This window comes from Pinus tabuliformis, chromosome 7, assembly GCF_031772625.1.
Source record: "Pinus tabuliformis cultivar Carrire ecotype Pingquan chromosome 7, CPIR1, whole genome shotgun sequence".
NCBI classification, from domain to species: domain Eukaryota; kingdom Viridiplantae; phylum Streptophyta; class Pinopsida; order Pinales; family Pinaceae; genus Pinus; species Pinus tabuliformis.
This window is the reverse complement of record NC_142293.1, coordinates 1,025,949,972-1,025,963,678: the sequence shown is the minus strand read 5'-3', so window position 1 is coordinate 1,025,963,678 and position 13,707 is coordinate 1,025,949,972. Positions and strand designations below refer to the sequence as shown.

Here is a 13,707-nt window from a genome sequence, read left to right as displayed (position 1 = left end):
AGCCAACGAGTTTTTATTCCTAGTTCGAGAGGATCGGGAAATCTTCTCAAATTGCATTGTGATGGGGATAGACCATTGCAATTATTGGTCTTCAACGAGGAATTCCTAGTAATCGCGTGTCATCAACTCGTGTTGACTACGTCCCTGCCCTTTGTACACACCGCCTGTCGCTCCTACCAATTGAATGATCCGGTGAAGTGTTCGGATTGCATCGACGATGGTGGTTCACCACCGTCGACGTCGTGAGAAGTTCATTGAACATTATCATTTAGAGGAAGGAGAAGTCGTAACAAGGTTACCGTAGGTGAACCTGTGGTAGGATCATTGATAGCATGGGTTTTCTTTTTTGGTCGGGTTGGTTGGGTTTTGATTGCAATGTGGGACTTTGTGGTGCATCTCTAGGGGAGCGGGTTTGGTGTTTGGTGGGAACATTGTTGGTTGCTTGTCTCGAGGTAACTACGCTTGTTTTTTCGTGTGTGCTTGCAAGCCATGCTTGTGCTTGTCCCACCCATCCTTTATTTTTCTCCCCCCCAATGTGTTTCTGCAGGGGGTCCAGAAGCTTGTTTCTTGGGAGCCCTTCCGAAGATCTGTTCGGCCGAGCATGGTTGCTGCAGAGTTGATGTGCTCGGTAAATACGATGGATAAATTTGGACTCATTCGTAGCAGTGGTGCTCGGTCTTTTGTTCACTGGAAGGCATGGGCCAAGGGTGCGGGCTTCCATAGTTGGTTCTCTCGAAAAGGTGGCGGCGGTTGATGTGTTGCTTGGGTTAGCTTTTTCACTGGTGGTTGGGTCGAGGGAGTGGTTGCACGCGCGCCTGGTAGCTCAAACCTTACGTGAGGCGAGATTGTCGGGGTGCGGTCAAGTATGGGATGGATGAAGAGCAGTTCAACCCGTTGGGCTGGCCACCCTAGTCCCTCCCGACCGTTCCTCGACATGCCCTCGCGGAAGGGTTGGGTGTCGAGGTAATGAAAAACCCATCCCTCGGTCTGAGCTCCATCGAGATCGCAATTTTCCCCGCCGACAGGCATGAGGGTGGAAATATTATCTCGTGCCTTTGCCGTCGAGGGAATTCCTCGTCCTCTCGTGACCCACTCCCCTTCTGAGGGAATAAGAAGTAGCGGGTCGTGTCTTTCTTCCTCCCTTTGGATTGTGGGTTTTTTGTGTGACTTGCGTCATTTCTTTGTTTCATGGTGTGTGCTTTGCGAAGGTCCCTCTCTCTAGTTGCCTTGCTCCATCGATGTATTTGTGGCCCGCGGCTTTCTCCAGCGTTGAGCGTCGACCCGTGACAACTCCTCTTTGGAGTTTGATTATTTGACCCCCGTTGACTCTCTCGCTAGAAAGGTTGTTGGGTGTTTTGTACATGGAGGGGTGCAAGAGCGGGGTGGGTTTGTGTTATTGGCGGTGGTCTATTTTTCGTTTGAAGCCTTGTGCCGCTGGGTTGGGGGGCTATGTGCCTCTCAGTGACGTGCTCCAGACACTGGTCTCATCGTGGCCCTTGTCTTTTCTATTGGTAAGTTTTAGGTTGTGATTTATTTGCTTGGTTGTTTGCTATATGTTGTAAAGCTGGAAAGGGTGTTGTGCTGAATGCGTGTGGGAGGGTGTGAAGAGGTGGGATGCTTTTTTGATTGGGTGCCTTGTTTGATTTCTTTTTGGTTAGCGGACATCTACTCGGCGTGTTGTTGAGCTTCTCTCTTTTCTTGGGATCTTTGTTTCTTTGGTGTTGTTTTCTTCCCTTCTTCCTTTTGCCCCTAGCTTTACGGAGGAGAGGTGGGATTGTTGTGGATTGGTGTTTGGGAGGGACAAAAAGTAGTGCGAGTTCCCAAGGTGGCCACCCCAGTCCTTCTCGATCGTCATCCCCTGTAGTTCCCCCCTTTTTCCGATGGCGCGGGGTTTGGGAAGCTTGTTCTCTGTTTGAGCCTCCCCTTGTGAGCCGGTAGCCACGTTTGATATCTCTTGCTTTCCTGTTATTTTCTTCCCTTCTTGCTTTTGGCCCCTTGGCTTTATGGAGAAAAGGTGGGATTGTTGTGGATTGGTGTTCAGGAAAGATGAAAAGCAGTGCGAGTTCCGAGGGTGGCCACCCTAGTCCTTCTCGATCGTTGTCCCCTGCAGTTCCCCCCCTTTTTGCGAAGGCACGGGGGTGGGGAAGCTTTTTCTTTGTTTGAGCCTCCCCCTATGAGCCGGTGGACGTGTTTGATATCTCTCTTTATTTAATGTTGTTTTCTTCCATTCTTCTTTTCGGCCCCTAGCTTTACAGAGAAAAGGTGGGATTGTTGTGGATTGGTGTTCAGGAAGGACGAAAAGCAGTGCGAGTTCCCAGGGTGGCCACCCTAGTCCTTCTCGATCGCTGTACCCTCCATTTCCCCCCTTTTTGTCAAGACACAGGGTTGGGGAAGCTTATTCTCTGTTTGAAGCCTCCACTTGTGAGCCGGTAGCCATGGTTGATATATCCCTTTCTCTCTTGTTGTTTTCTTCCCTTCTTCCTCGTGGCCCCTAGCATTACGGAGAAAAGGTGGGATTTTTGTGGATTGGTCTTCCGGAAGGACGAAACACAGTGCGAGCTCCCGGGGTGGCCACCCTAGTCCTTCTTGATCGTCGTCCCCTTCAGTTCCCCCCTTTTGCCGAAGGCACGGGGCTTTCAGAGGCTTGTGCCTTGTTTGTGCTTTGTTTTCTACCCTTTTCTTCCTTTTGATCCCTAACTATATGGAGAAAAGGGGGAATCATTGTGGGATGGTATCAGGGAAGGGCTAAAAGCAGTGCGAGCTCCCGGGGTGGCCACCCTAGTCCTTCTCGATCGCTATTCCACGCAATTCCCCCTTTTTGCGAGGGCGTGGATCTTGGGGAGATTGTCCTCTGTTCGAGCCTCCCCCTATGAGGGGGTTAGACACCTTTGTTTCTCTTTCTCTCCTGTGTTTTTCCTGCTTTTTCCCCTTGGCCTTACATTTGTTGTTGGGGGGTGCCCCTATTCAGTTTTGTGGCTGATTTTTCGGTAATACACGTGGAAACGACTCTCGGCAATGGATATCTCAGCTCTTGTTACGATGAAGAACGTAGAGAAATGTGATACTTAGTGTGAATTGCAGAATCCCGTGAATCATCGAGTTTTTGAATGAAATTTGCACCTAAGGCCTCGGTCGAGGGCACGTCTGTCTAGGCGTCACATCCCATTCAAACGCGCTCCCTGCAATATGCTAGGGAGCAGCGGAGCTGGTCGTCCGTGCCCCATGCGGTGCGGTCGGCTGAAATACCTCAAGCGATGTTTCGTGGCGTGCGTCGGTGAGCGGTGATCTTGTCCCCTTGGATGGGCAGTCGGCGTTAGCCGATGCGGGCTTTGTGTGGCATCGCTCGAACTTGCTTTGCTCTCCCTTGTCCTCCCATGGGGTAGGGCAGATTTAGCTCCAACTTTGCGACCCCAGCTCAGGAAAGAACACCCGTTGAGTTTAAGCATATAATTAAGCGGAGGAAAAGAAACTTACAAGGATTCCCCTAGTAGCGGCGAGTGAATCGGGAAGAGCCCAGCATGAAAATCGGCCGGCGGTGCTGCCTGAATTGTAGTCTGTAGAAGTGTCCTCAACGGTGGACCTGGGCCAAGTCCCTTGGAAGGGGGTGCCTGAGAGGGTGACAACCCCGTCGGCCCGGGACCCTGCCACATCACGAGGCATTGTCGGCGAGTCGGGTTGTTTGGGAATGCAACCCTAATTGGGTGGTAAATTCCGTCCAAGGCTAAATACGGGCGAGAGACCGATAGCGAACAAGTACCGTGAGGGAAAGATGAAAAGGACTTTGAAAAGAGAGTTAAAAAGTGCTTGAAATTGCTGGGAGGGAAGCGGATGGAGGCTGTCGATGCGTCTCGGTCGGATGCGGAACGGCTCAGGCTAGTCCGCCGCTCGACTTGAGGTGCAAACCAACACAGGCTGCTGCATCGTCACAAGCGTGGGCGGATTACTGCCTGTCGGTTTGCCGCTGCGGTGGTCGAGGAACGAAGCGTGCGCCCTTGTGGCGGACCGTGTGCACCTACGCACTTGTGGTGTTGGTTGGCAGGCTTTCCATTCGACCCGTCTTGAAACACGGACCAAGAAGTCTAACATGTGTGCGAGTCGGCGAGTTTGAAAACCTGCGAGGCGTAAGGAAGCTGACGGGTCAGATCCCCTCTCTGGGGGGGTGCATCGTCAACTGACCTTGAGCTTATGTGAAGGGTTCGAGTGCGAGCACACCTGTTGGGACCCGAAAGATGGTGAACTATGCCTGAGCAGGGCGAAGCCAGAGGAAACCCTGGTGGAGGCTCGTAGTGATACTAACGTGCAAATCATTCGTCTGACTTGGGTACAGGGGTGAAAGACTAATCGAACCATCTAGTAGCTGGTTTCCTCCGAAGTTTCCCTCAGGATAGCTAGAGCTCACGCGCGAGTTTTATCGGGTAAAGCAAATGATTAGAGGCATCGGGGGCATAACGCCATCGACCTATTCTCAAACTTTAAATAGGTAAGAGGGTGTGGCTACTCCATTGAGCCGCGCTGTGGAATCGAGAGCACCAAGTGGGCCATTTTTGGTAAGCAGACAACGATGTGGGATGAACCGAAAGCTGAGTTATGGTGCCGGATTGCGCGCTAACCTAGATCCCACAAAGGGTGTTGGTTGATTAAGACAGCAGGACGGTGGTCATGGAAGTCAAAATCCACTAAGGAGTGCGTAACAACTCACTTGCCGAATCAACTAGCCCTGAAAATGGATGGCGCTGAAGCGCGCAACCTATACTTGATCGTCAGAGAAATTGCCTGGCTCCGATGAATAGGAGGATGCGGGGGTCGTTGAGAAACCTCAGGTGTCAGCTTGGGTGGATCATCCCCCGGTGCAGATCTTGGTGGTAGTACCAAATATTCAAATGAGAACTTTGAAGACTGAAGTGGGGAAAGGTTCCATGTGAACAGCACTTGGACATGGGTTAGTCGATCCTAAGAGATTGGGAAGCCTTGTATCAAGGGTGCACTCTGCACGAGCATCGAAAGGGAATCGGGTTAATATTCCTGAACCGGGACATGGCGGCGGGTGGCAATGTTAGGAAATCCGAAGACGTCGTCGGGGGCCCTGGGAAGAGTTATCTTTTCTTTTTAACAGCTTGCCCACCCTGGAATCGGTTCACCCGGAGATAGGGTCCAACAGCTGGAAGAGCACCGCACGTCTTGCGGTGTCTGGTGCACCCTCGGTGGCCCTTGAAAATCTGGAGGACCGAGTACCATTCATGCCCGGTCATACTCATAACTGCATCAGGTCTCCAAGGTGAACAACCTCTGGTCAATAGAACAATGTAGGTAAGGGAAGTCAGCAAAATGGATCTGTAACTTTGGGAAAAGGATTGGCTCTAAGGGCTAGGCCTAGGGGTCTACGTCCTCAACTCGTGGACTGTCGGCAGTCTGCCTGAGCTTCTCGCGTGGCGAGGGCGGGCAGTCACGTGCTGATTGGGCTACGGGCGTAGAATGCCCCCTGCTGGGGGATTTTCCCTAGGCGTCGAATAGTCGACTCAGAACTGGTACGGACAAGGGGAATTTGACTGTTTAATTAAAACAAAGCATTGTGATGGTCCCTGTGAATGCTGACGCAACGTGATTTCTGCCCAGTGCTCTGAATGTCAAAGTGAAGAAATTCAACCAAGCGCGGGTAAACGGCGGGAGTAACTATGACTCTCTTAAGGTAGCCAAATGCCTCGTCATCTAATTAGTGACACACATGAATGGATTAACGAGATTCCCATTGTCCCTATCTGCTATCTAGCGAAACCACAGCCAAGGGAACGAGCTTGGTAGAATCAACGGGGAAAGAAGACCATGTTGAGCTTGACTCTAGTCCGACTTTGTGAAATGACTTGAGAGGTGTAGAATAAGTGGGAGCCATTTTCGGCGCAAGTGAAATACCACTACTTTTAATGTTATTTTACTTATTCCGTGGGGTGGAGACGGGGCACTACCCCTGTTTTTGGCCTTAAGGCACGTTTCTGCGGGTCGATCCGGGTGGAAGACATTGCCAGGTGGGGAGTTTGGCTGGGGCAGCACATCTGTTAAAAGATAACGCAGGTGTCCTAAGATGAGCTCAACGAGAACAGAAATCTCGTGTGGAGCAAAAGGGTCAAAGCTCATTTGATTTTGATTTTCAATATGAATACAAACCGTGAAAGCGTGGCCTATCGATCCTTTAGATTTTCGGAATTTGAAGCTAGAGGTGTCAGAAAAGTTACCATAGGGATAACTGGCTTGTGGCAGCCAAGCGTTCATAGCGACGTTGTTTTTTGATTCTTCGATGTCAGCCTTTCCTATCATTGTGAAGCAGAATTCACCAAGTGTTGGATTGTTCACCCACCAATAGGGAACGTGAGCTCGGTTTAGACCGTCGTGAGACAGGTTAGTTTTACCCTATTGATGAATCGCACCGCAATAGTAATTCAACTTAGTACGAGAGGAACCGTTGATTCACAAAATTGGTCATCGCGCTTGGTTGAAAAACCAGTGGCGCAAAGCTACCGTGTGTCAGATTATGACTGAACGCCTCTAAGTCAGAATCCACGCTAGAAGCGGTGCATGTCACTCTTCGACTGTATCTCGACCCACAGTAGGGGCATCGTTTTGTCGCCCCCAGGGGCCCGTGTCATTTGCAAACCGCGGTCGTGAAGCATCTCGGTCGGGGCAGCTTTGAAGTTCAATTCCAAATGGTCGTTGAGAAGAATCCTTTGTAGACGACTTAAATACGCGACGGGGTATTTTAAGTGGCAGAGTGGCCTTGCTGCCACGATCCACTGAGATTTAGCCCTTGTTCGCCTCGATTCAGAGCTTCGCTCTTGTCACAAACAAAATTTGGGCAACCCTCTCGCACCTCTGCCTCTTCCTCCAGATGACAATTTTCATTGCTTGGGGGCGGGAAATTTGGGGTTTCCACACCGCGACGGAAAGGGCGCCGAAGCCCAGGAAAACTGGGGTTTCCATGCCGCGCCCTGGCGCCGAAAATTTGGGTTTTCCACTGGGCTCCTAAAATTCGGGGCTTCCATGTCGCACCAAAAATTTGGGGTCTCCACCCGGCGCCTAAAATTTGGGGTTTCCACCGGGCTCCTAAAATTCGGGGCTTCCATGTCGCGCCAAAAATTTGGGGTTTCCACCCGGCGCCTAAAATTTGGGGTTTCCACCCGGCACCTAAAATTTGGGGTTTCCAACCGCGCCTAAAATTTGGGGTTTCCACCGGGCTTCTAGAATTCAGGGTTTCCATGTCGCGCCAAAAATTTGGGGTTTCCACCAAACCCGGCGCCTAAAATTTGGGGGTTCCGCCCGGCGTAGAAAAAAAAATTGGGGTTTCCACCCAGCGCAAAATTTTTTGGGTTTACAAGTCGCGCCCAAGCCTGGGGAAACTTGGGGTTTCCATGTCGCGCCCCGGCGCCCAAGCTGGGGGAAACTTGGGGTTTCGATGTCGTGCCCCGACCGAAACCAGCGGTGCCCAGGCCTGGGGAAACTTGGGGTTTCCGAGTCACGCCATGACCGAAACCGGTGGCACCCAAGCCTGTGGAAACTAGGGGTTTCCAAGTCACGCCCCGACACCCAAGCCTGCAGAAACTAGGGGTTTCCAAGTCACGCCTCGTCACCCAGGCCTGGGGAAAGTTGGGGTTTCCATGTCGCACCATGACCGAAGACGACGGCGCCCAATCCTGCGAAGACTCGGGGTTTTCCATGTCGCGCCCTGGTGCCCAAGCCTGGGAAGCTTGGGGTTTCCATGTCCCACCCTTTGATGGAACCACGGGTTTCCGCATTTTACGGCACGAGGGAAACGCGGGGAACTTAGGGTTTCCATGACGATGCAAACCAACTCGCAAGTCTCATGAACTTGGCGTGTTTAGAAACTGCTGCCCAAGTCCGGGGAACTCACTGTTTCCATGTCACGGCACACCCTGAATCGCCTGAGAGTCTATGGAACTTCGGATTTCCATGTCATGGGGCCACAAAGAGCCACCAAAGTTTGGGGAACTTGGGGTTTCCATTTCACGGTGCGATGAAAACTCCTACCCAAGTCAGCGGACACACACGGGGTTTCCATTTCGCGTCATAACAAAAATTGCTACCCAAGTCTGGGAAATGCGGTGTAAGGACCTGCGGTTCGGTTTCTCCTCGTCGGTGCGAAGTGCGAACTCTATGACCGAAATGTACGAAGGGACATAAGTATAATGTGCATTGGAGGTGGAGCGATGGTTGGTTTATAGCGTGGGAGTGTTTGGCATAACCCACGGGCCGACTTACATGTTGGGGCGACTTGAACGAAGGATTGTTTGCCGACCAATAATCGGATGGCAAGTTTGCCACGTGTAAGGCCATTTTGGCACGCGGTGGTCGAGTCGACCTGGGCAGCGACTCGCCCAACCGCTCGTATAAATATGGCAAGGCGTTGGAGGATTTAGCATTCATTCGAAGATGGACATTCGAACATGAGCATTCGGTGATCAAGAAAAAAGTGTGAAGTAGTGGAGCGGGTCGCAAAAGAGGTGCGGGCATATATGCACCCACTCTTGGGCAAGCACACACGATACGCACAGGTTTCAGTTACCGGGTGAGGGCGCGGGTAAGGAAGGCACCCACCGTTCGGTGTGACACGGGGTGTCTCTGGTAGGTCGCCCGCCCGTCGTGGAAGAAGAAATGCGGAGGTGTCTCGGGTGACTCAGGTAAGTCACCCGCCCATCATGCAAAAGGAAACGGGGGGTGACTTGGGTGAGGTCGCCCGCCCGTCGTGCAGCGGTAAACGAGGTTCGGTCGAGGAGTACGATTGGCAGTTCGTGTGAGGGCACGCCCGCCCAGCTCAGGCAAGGAACTCGGTTGGCACATGGAGGTGTTGCCTATTTGTAAAATTGGCTAAGTATGAAACTTGGTGTTTCCCATGTATACTTGTAAAGCTTCGTAAACATTGTAGAGTTGAATAATATATTGTATTCGGGCAGACTCATTGTTCAAGGAGTTGCCCCTCCCTTTATACTGCGCAATTGTGTTCTTCATGTATAATCGCTGATGATAATGAATGTGTATGGGTGTTCATTGGTATAAAGGAAACATAATAATACTTGGTTGCGAAAAACAAACTAAGTAGACTAATGGTTGGGCGTAGTCCATGAACATAAGTATTGGTGAAAAGAAAGTGTTCGGTGGCACCGCACCTCGCCAAGTACAGCTGAAAGACTACTATAAGCCTGGGGGCATGACACACGGGGTTCCCATGTCGCTCATGCCGTGTTGGGCATGGCACACGCCCCTTGATACCTGCACGATGGGCGAGCCACCGACGGAAGGCACGCGGGTTACCCTTGTTGCGTGCCCGGATGAAAGAGGTGACCATGTGCGGACGAGTTAGGATGCGGGCAGGTGTGCGACGTGCGGAAACGGGTGTAATCAGCGAGGTGTTGGAGTCGACCCATGGGTGCGACGGTGCACACGACGGGACGTGGATGTTCGTTGGAATGGGGCGTGTCGAGGTTATGTGGCAGCTCAGTCGGGCATGCATGTTGATGGAGCCGACCCTTGTTATCCTTGATAGACACAGCCCTTGGGCGAAAGGATGCGTATAAGTAAGGAGGATGGAATTCGACGAAGGGACATTGAACTCATACTTCCACATCGTATAACAAGTGCGAAGGAAGGAGTTGGGCGAAAACGGAAGGAAGAGAAGGACGCAGGTAAGAGGGCCGCACTGGCGGGCGGATTACAGAGGGTGGGTCTGGCTTGGTAGCACGGACAGGCAGAGCGGGGCAGGTTACCGTCCGGGCAGGCAGGCCGCACTGCATGCGGGCCATGCACCCTCACTATGGACCGCACCGATAGGCAGAGTTTGGGCGCCACGGAAGGGAAAGTCGGGCGGATAGGTTCGCAGTTCAGGTGTGGAGTTGTGTCGTGCAGGCCGCGGGCTAGTGTAACACGAACACACGACACGACAGGTTGAAAGAATAATTGAAGAAGATAAATTTATGGTAACTTATTTTCGCTACATTGTTAAGAACACTTATTGGAAAATTGACCGAGTGTTGAAGTATGCACAGACCGTGTACTCAAGTATTGGTAAAAAGAAAAAGTACATCAATGCCGCACCCACTTATGTGTGGTTGAAATACTACCACTAGGATAGGAGCGTGACATGGGGTCTCCCAGTCCCTACTCGACAAAGGTCGCCAAATTGCGGGGAACCCGGGGATTCCGTGTCCCGCCTTGTCGAAAGCATCCCAAGCGCGGGAAATTTCCGGTTCCCGTGTCGCTTCACGATGGTAATCACCCCAGGTGCAGTAAACTTGGTGTACATCGAGCCTGTGACCTCACATCAAGAAAAAGGCTCAGTTGGTCAAGAGAATGAAGATTTCTTCATTGGTAAAGGATCTCGCTAATGATCAAAGGTTGGAGTATCTTCTAGAGCTAGTCCACCATGGACTATCAAAAGTTGAAAGGAGGACAGAGTGCCGGGGAACGAAGTACTGAAGAAACAAAGTGCAGAGAGGAGGAAGGACTCGACTTGTGCTTGGGGGATATTATTGTCAAGGGTCTAGGGCTTCGCAATGACCAATATGAAGCTTCATTGAGAGAAATTTACGAAAGGGTTTTCCTCTCTAAGAGAGAGAGAGAGGTTTTTCCCTAGCAGAGAGCCAACATCTTGTGTTCTTGTTCTTATGTTTTTGGCACCAGTTTGATGATAGTAAACACACATGCATTAATAAGAAGAGAAGAAGATTAAGATAACACGATAAATTGCAAAATAGCTTCACAAATTGTTATCAAGTCTAGAAGAATCCTGCTATACCCCATTGCCCCAGATTCTTCAACGCGGTATCGGAGCTGTTGTGGAGGTAAATCCTCTCTGTGGACAGAGACAATCCCTACTAGCCCAGACCGAGTCTAGCAACAATCATACAATGCTATCACGCAAGTTCCTAATTTCAAATAAAAGTGGATGGTGAGAACCTACTTGGATTCCAATGCTAGTGTTCGTAGAAGAGATGTCGCCCTCGTTCCTTTGCCTTGGTCGGTCATGATCCCCACGATCTCCGTGATTGGACACCTGCACATGCAAAGAACAACATGAATACAAGCATAAAATCTAGTAGATGCAATTATATATCAGTCAGAAAAGATATAACTCAACATCAAACATAGGACAATGAGAGTGGAACCATAATGATAGTCATCTATTATTAATAAATAAAAAAGAAGAATACAACCATTGTTCTGACGTCAAATCCTCCTTTGGCTGGGTAGTCGGCTACACAAGTCTTGCAAAGCTTGTTCGGATGAGAACAAGCCTCTCTCTCTTTGGGTGGCAAGAATCTCCTTACTTAGATTTGGCCTTATGGGTGCAAAGAAGGCTCTTGCAGCTTCAAACTCTCTATCACTATGCTGGAACTAGAACTACTGTAACTCTGACTATTGTGACTAGCTTGCTCAAGGCATAGAGGCAAGCTTTTATAGATAGAGAAGAAAGAGATAGGATCAACCACATTATTCATGGGATTGGCTTTATCACTTGGAAATTTCCATGAAAGGTGGCAAACCACTTTCCCTTCTATGGATATTCGAAGCCAAACCATCCTAGCTCAACATGGATTTAGTTGGTGAATGGGTTGAAGAGAACCTTCAGAAGTTTGTTGGTTAAAAACTTTACTCAATTCGGTTGGTGCGAGTGCGACTCTGAGACAGAGCGCCAATGGCGTGCCCTTTTTAGAGGATTTCCCTCATTGGCACGGGTAGTGAACTGTGGACCCGCGCTAATGCAAAAAGAGCTGTTTTCATGGGTATTCTGCAGGAGATGTCTTCAGGACATATGAAGCTCATACTTAGAGGAATATGATGCAAGTGGTTTCAGGTCATGTCACTTCTCACAGGTCCCAGAATGAGTCCTCCAGTGTGCGGGTAAGGGGTAACAGGGACGGTGACAAACGGTGACAAATTGCTGTGTAACAGATGCCCCCTAAAGCATGAGGCCCGAGAGAGAGAGGGGGGAAATGCTTTACAAGAACATGCGTGACTAAAAACACGGCCACCGGAGAACCTGCGTAAAGAAGTACAACGGATATCTCAAGTACATGATATATGTGGTATGGGCGTAGCCATCCATAATAGAGTACATAATAATCTAGATCCAAGGTATGGGCGCAGCCATCCAGAGAGGATCGATAAATAGACTCAGGCATGGTCACAGCCATCCAGTAAATGAGTCATGTAATGAACATAATGATCCATAAATCGAAACCTAGATTCCAACAGACAAAATCCAGGGTCTTGCGCTCTATCCTGACCCAAACAGAGTACAAGTTCAGGCATGCGAATACATGAGTTGGAGTAGAACATGCATGAACATCGTCTGATTACCAGTCAATAATGAAAATTGTTAACAGACGCGAGAGTACCACCAATAATGACAATGGCCCTCAAGGTACTACAGGTACAATCTACGGCGTGTGAATCAATGAGCTAGCGTCGAACACCCGTAGAATCATTCGATCGGAGGCCAATAATGAAAACCTCTCGTCGAACACGAAGAGCCTGCCATTGAGGCATGCAGGCTCTAAGGAACTGGAAGGGAGTCTCTAGATCAACTTCCTGGATAATGAACTGAAGTCGACAGGAAGTGACCTTGATCAAAGGTGGGCCATAGTGTTTCCCACATCAGTGACACGAGACAGAGGAAGAATGTTGTGGTGAATCAAAATTATGTGAGGTATCAGAGGAGGTTGTATTGCTGCATAGGTCAACTTCTTTTGAACATATTGGCGGCACGACAGTGGATTTGGCAGTATTTGACATCAAATGAGCAGAGGTCATGGTGACAAGGTAGTGAGTAGATGAGAGGTCAAATAGGATAACCCAAACCAACAGAGGCTAGTGTAAAGCATGATGAGATATCCCCACCCCGACACGAATGCAGACTAGTGCCATGTTCAAGAGCGACATACTACCGACACGACAATAATTATGGGTCCATTTTCCCCACCATTTCTGGCGAGTACCCCAGTTATTTTTAACAAGCTTGACAAGGATAGCATATGCTTGGAAGGCATCATTATGGCAGAATCCGATGTCATTAAGTTTTAACGAGCCTGAAAAAGGAAGAACTCAGCGTCTTTTCCTGTTTATAGAGTCTGAAAAGATGGCATAAAAGAAAACTCCAGGGGTGTCCTATTTCGTAAAGTTGTGTCTCGCGAGCCCGAAAAAGTATAAAACAATGCTCGAAAGAACTGCCCTACCATTACGATCGAGGAGTACTTTTCATTTATAGTGACATCAATCTGAAAAAGTAGAAAAGTGATCAACATCACGTCGTTTCATAACCATTCACGAACTGGAAACGACAAGGGTCCGACGATATTTTCGTTTTTACACGGTCGGAAAAGGGTTTAAAGACGACCGCCTCTTATTTACTTTTAACGAGTCAAGAGGGGTAACTCGGCGATCTTTTCATTTTTAATGAGTCTGTTAACACCCAGGTTGTTCCCTTTGACTCGTGAGGGAATACGGCCGGGGTAACCACTAACCAAGCTTTGGATTACAGGTTCTAGCCTACCTGTAATCAGAGAGGGCTCTCTCTTTTAGTTTTAACTTTGTTTTTTGAATATTTTAGGCTAGTTATGAGGTGAGAGTTTTGTTTGAATTTTGGTTGTTGGCTATTGTTCAAAGAAGGGCATGCAAGCATCAAAGAGAGTTCAATCCATTGGGCAT

General features: G+C 49.6%; 3 non-coding genes across 3 annotated transcripts in view; all 3 read left to right on the top strand.

Moving 5' to 3' along the window:
- LOC149251175 (18S ribosomal RNA) overlaps nt 1-327 on the top strand; it is a 1,813-nt gene extending 1,486 nt beyond the window's left edge. Inside the window, exon 1 of the ribosomal RNA XR_016267666.1 lies at nt 1-327. This exon is cut by the window's left edge and continues 1,486 nt beyond it. This is a non-coding gene — a ribosomal RNA (18S ribosomal RNA).
- A 2,677-nt stretch (nt 328-3,004) lies between these two features.
- LOC149251174 (5.8S ribosomal RNA) lies at nt 3,005-3,158 on the top strand. The gene has a single exon (XR_016267564.1). It is a non-coding gene; the product is annotated as a 5.8S ribosomal RNA (ribosomal RNA).
- Nucleotides 3,159-3,405: 247 nt separating this feature from the next.
- LOC149251173 (25S ribosomal RNA) lies at nt 3,406-6,814 on the top strand. The gene has a single exon (XR_016267750.1). It is a non-coding gene; the product is annotated as a 25S ribosomal RNA (ribosomal RNA).
- Nucleotides 6,815-13,707: the final 6,893 nt, after the last annotated feature.